The sequence below is a fragment of the Ceratosolen solmsi genome, unplaced genomic scaffold (assembly GCF_000503995.2).
Source record: "Ceratosolen solmsi marchali unplaced genomic scaffold, CerSol_1.0 scaffold31, whole genome shotgun sequence".
Taxonomy (NCBI): Eukaryota; Metazoa; Arthropoda; class Insecta; order Hymenoptera; family Agaonidae; genus Ceratosolen; species Ceratosolen solmsi.
In genome coordinates, this window is record NW_011948432.1 from 294,760 (window position 1) to 299,815 (window position 5,056).

Genomic DNA, 5,056 nt, shown 5'->3' on the forward strand with positions numbered 1-5,056 from the left:
CAGGAATGAGTGTTTTGAACATAACTGCTATAAGCAGTAATTCAGATATTATCATTTGGAAAGAGGGTTTGGACAAATGAAGTAGACAACCACTGATGATGCAATTCTCTTCCTATATCGTAGTATTTGTCTTACATTCGCATTGGTAAGGTTTACTAATTGACAGTACTAATAAAATACAAAAATTATAGATGCTTCATTTCATCTAAAATTTTGTTAATGAAAGCTTTTATTTATAAAATAATATTATAGTAAAAACATAATTTTTATGATGGCGATAGTTTAAACGCAAAATAAAAAATGATTCAGTAATATATATTAATGTAAATTTTATCTACGAATAATTAAATTCATGTGAAAATATGTATTGGAAAGGGAAATTGAAACAAAATAATAACTAGAAAATAATAGACGCATTATAATTATTTTAGATTATTTATTTAATAAAAATTTATTGATTTTGTATTAATTGTACAGATTTTATATAACGTTAGTTTGAAATCATCTTTGCTGCATTTGAAATACATTTATGTAATATATTTTGATTTATGCGTACAGCTACATCGATAATTGTTTCAATAAGTTTCGTCAACTTTATAAAAACAAAATTCGTGTTTATTTAAATTATATTAATATAAATTGATATAAATTTAATAATTTAATTTTAATATACTGTTATTTGATTTAATATAACTTAAATTAATAATAATTTAGCGTATTAAAAAATTATATAATTTTATTAAAAACAATTTTTATTTATATTTATTAATTAATGAAGCTCCACATAAGTTGCATATTTCAGCATTACTTATGAATAACTATAATAGTTTACTATTTTAAATTCAAATTTATGGCAGGACCATACCAAGTAATCCATGAATAACGAGAAGCTTAACTTTATCAAAGAGAGACAATCTATCGAAAATCTTGAATTTGATTCAATGTTAATAAAAATTATACACATGCTTGGATTTCAATTTTAAAGTATAAATATTCAAGATAATATATTAATTTGAATAAAATTGTAGTAAACACGCATAATCTATTCGTTGATTCATTTCTGTTCGCACGGCTGTACGATTAAAATTAAACCGAACAATATATTCAGAAACCTAAGCCAAATCCTATGTCATTATGTCTTTAATTTTAACTCCTGATGTCTAATAAAAAAATATAGTCAAGTATACATTCTTGCACATTACATTAAGGAATTTAGAATTATATTTTTGTATCAATATGAAGATAATTATATGTTGAGGCATTGCAAGAGCGCTAATGTATTGAAAAATCAAACACAAGAAAAGCCCCATTTATCAGTTAAAATAGAGAGCCAATCAGGAGAAAAATAAAACGAAGAAAAATAAATGAAAATCGCTTCTGTACACTGTATGAAGATAGATAAAATTAACATAACCTCGGCGAATTCGCAAAGTTCTTAGAAAAAGCGGCCAATATACTTAAAACTCTATAAAGGAAGTGTTTCTATCTCCCTTTCATTCATTCTTCTTTATTTCTATATACAGTCGCGCTACAATCTCGTTGTCGAACTTTTCTCCATTCAATAACGGACTTTAATGCAGTCGCCGAGATTTCAAACAGTCATTACCTCAACTAGAAGAAAGCGAGAGAATGAAACGCGCGCCGGTTAAAAGGGGATAAAAAACGAGGAAGAAGAAAAGTAGTGAAAGAAACAAAGGAAAGGCGGCTATACCTCGTGCCCAAGCCTGGAAGAAAATTGAATACGTGTGATATAAAGTGCGCTTGCATGAGAAAAAGAGACAGAATAGGGTGAGATGGTCTGAAGACTCGAAAGATGTGTGTATTCATGTAAAGTAATGTTGGTGAAAAGGGTTGAACGAAGAGGGAATGTACTCGCTACCTTGGATGAATCGAGAATTCCGATGATGATTATGAGGACGACAACAGTGACAACGGCGACTATAATATAATGGTAACAGCGTCTGTAAGAGAATTAAACTATTTTTATATATTAGTCATTCCTTATCAAGCTGTCAGTATGATTTTTTTTTCCTTTTTGTAATTGAGTTTTAGAAATAAAAATTCTTAAGCCAATAACAATATATGTTATTATTTATTTGAAAAAAAATTGTCATTCAAATAAATTTAACTATGTATTCATATTTTCATACATAAGTATAAGTTTCTTAGGTTAGTTACATTTAATTTTTGCATTTTCTGAAAACTATAATATTTAATTAATACAAGTAAACCTAATAATGTAAATCTAATATAATTTCAAGACGAAAAGGTTATAAGTCAATAATTATTGTCACCCAACTAGTGGCAGAGATTCATAAAATCTTTATTATCATCTTAATTTAAAAAATTAAAACAACATATATTAAATTTCATTAATTTTGTTAGTACGTTTTTTCTTTGTTACCTTGTAAATTCAATCAGAAATTAAAACATTTTATTTGGATATTAAAATACAGAAATATAAATACAATAATTTTTCAGAATTTTGTATTTAATAATTCTGAAATTATAAATTCTTGTTCTAATATCGATACTTTTCTTTGTGTGACATTTTAATATTAAGTACCCAATGATTATGCTTTGAGTATATCAGGTATTCAGTTTCAAGTATTATTTTATTTTATCGGATCGTAAAGTCCTGTTTAATTTCTAATAAATTATTATTACATAAAATTGATATTAATACTATATACGGATTCTTGAGTGTACAATGTCAGAATTTAAAGTACAAAAATATAATTTCTTTCATTTGCAAAGCTGGTTTTACGATAAATAGTCTAACATACCTTAAATACTTTAAATAAATTAATGGAGCTGTCTAATATTATTTAAAATAAATTATTTTTCTATATTAACTTGTATGTAAAAAGGAATACTTTACTAAGACCACAAATTCATAGTTAAATTATTTAAACTATTCTTTAACTCTTAAGTTTAACAGTTAAGTTCTCAAGGTGGATATATGATAGATTAAAGCTCTTTTCATTTTCGAAAGTTGTTGCTAATATTCTCTATTTAATTTGGTCGCATTTTATCTGCAAGAGAAATCTCGAATAATTTCGAAAATTGACAGATAATGAAGCAATATTCAATATGGTACAATTTTTTAATTTGTCATTCATAAATTTCATTAAAGAGAATGCCAATTTTTATGTGATATTTATTACTAAGCACCTTACATTATTAAATAGAAATAACATTGCAGAATAATATGAAAAGATAATTATTGATATATTTCATCGTTAGTTAATATATGATTTTTTTATATCAATATTTGATATTAATTAAGTACAATGTTATAAATTTCACTTTTGTATATAGAATTTAGTTAATAGCAAGAAATCTTAAAATACTGGCTTTGAAATTCTTTTCCGGTACATTCTGGTCTTACTCCTACACTTACTCCATTCTCTCTCTCTCTCTCTCTCTCTCTCCCTCTCTATCTATCTATCTATCTATCCCTTGTACTTATATTTGTTTTTCCTTTACTTCCTTTCAATAACTTTCTTCCGAATATTTTTATTGTTTTTTATTTATGCAACAAATTATTATAAGCGCTAAAATTCTTTAACATGGCATAAATGGAAAGTTTTTTAAGTAATAGACAAAAATGAAAGACAACGTTTTGTGAATTGCGAAATTGAAAATGAAGCGAAGCGACCTTATTTAAGAAGTAGTGAATAAAAAGAATAAAAATATAGAGATGTAGTGAGAGATGTAGCGTGAGTGAGAGAGGGGGGGGGGCAAAAGAAAATTAAATGTGTGTTAGAAGAGATAAAAGCAGAAATGCTTATGTAAGTGTTTAGAGAATTCTGAGCGTTCTTACATTTAGGAGACTATTTTCACAAATTTAAAGACTCCACTACTCATGCAGACACAAAAACTGACTATGCCCTTTTCTAATTTACCCTTTAAGTAAAATAAAAATATGTAAATGGAATGAGTGGAATGTAATTATCACAAAGTCTTGAAGGTGAACGGATGAATGTAAATAATTTTGAGTTTACTTCTAAGAATATTATAACTTTAATTATTTGCAAGTTAATGCTTCGTTTAAATATATCATCTCAAAATAATGTATAAAATTTTTTAATTACATTTTGTTATGATTCTCACAAGATGCAACTAATGAATTACAAAAACGCTTTACAATAATAAATAAAATTGATAATAAAATGGCTACTAGTAAAAAAAACCTATAATGTGTAATAATTCATTTTCTATGGATCATAGTATAAATTATTGGAGTTATTAATTAAATTAACACCCTTTAATTTCTCTTTGCTAATAAGGAAGAAAGTTAATTTGATGAGAATTTATTAATGGAATAATATAAAAATCAAAGTTTAGACTAACATTACATTATAAATTAATTATAGGCTATAAAAGGTCAAATGTTTGTGACTCAAATTACGAGAATAAAGTGGAAATACTGAAACAGTATAAGAATTTGTAGAATTTGTTTGAATATTCTGTTGGATGAAATGTTAAAAAATATAAAAAAAAGAGTAATATTAATTACTCACACTATCACAGCAAATCCTTTAATTTATATATTGACTGTTAAAATAATCCAAAATTTAAACATTAATAATGCACAAAATTGTAATACTGGGCATTATTTTAAGAACTTCACGTTGAGAAAAGTAATCCGAAGCATATACAAACCCCTTAAATGAGACGGTCTAATCTTAGAAAGCGACATAAAGAGAGCAAGAGCGAGATGAATATCGCGAGTCTCATCTTTTTCTCTTTTTTAAGGTCAATAACGGATGAAAGCTAGAAGCACCAGTAACAGAAAGAGTGCACAGATACGACTGCTTCTTAGGTAAAAAGAAAGTCAAATGAAAAAGAAAGGAAAAATAAAGCGAGTCATCGAAACCTCTTGGTCCCGTTCCAAATAGGACATTATTCGGGTTTTTCTATATATTCTTACTATCCTCTACATTCTTAAGAAATATAAATGAAACTATAACAGAAAGGTATGTACTAAGAGATAAATGAGTGGTATTGAAGGAAAGTTATCTAAAACATTATTGTAAACTTTTGAACAGTG

At 26.3% G+C, this 5,056-nt stretch overlaps 1 protein-coding gene across 1 annotated transcript in view; it reads right to left on the reverse strand.

The window, feature by feature from the left end:
• Positions 1 to 5,056, reverse strand: part of Rbp6 (RNA-binding protein 6) — a 177,370-nt gene that overhangs the window by 171,645 nt on the left and 669 nt on the right. The window lies entirely within an intron of this gene.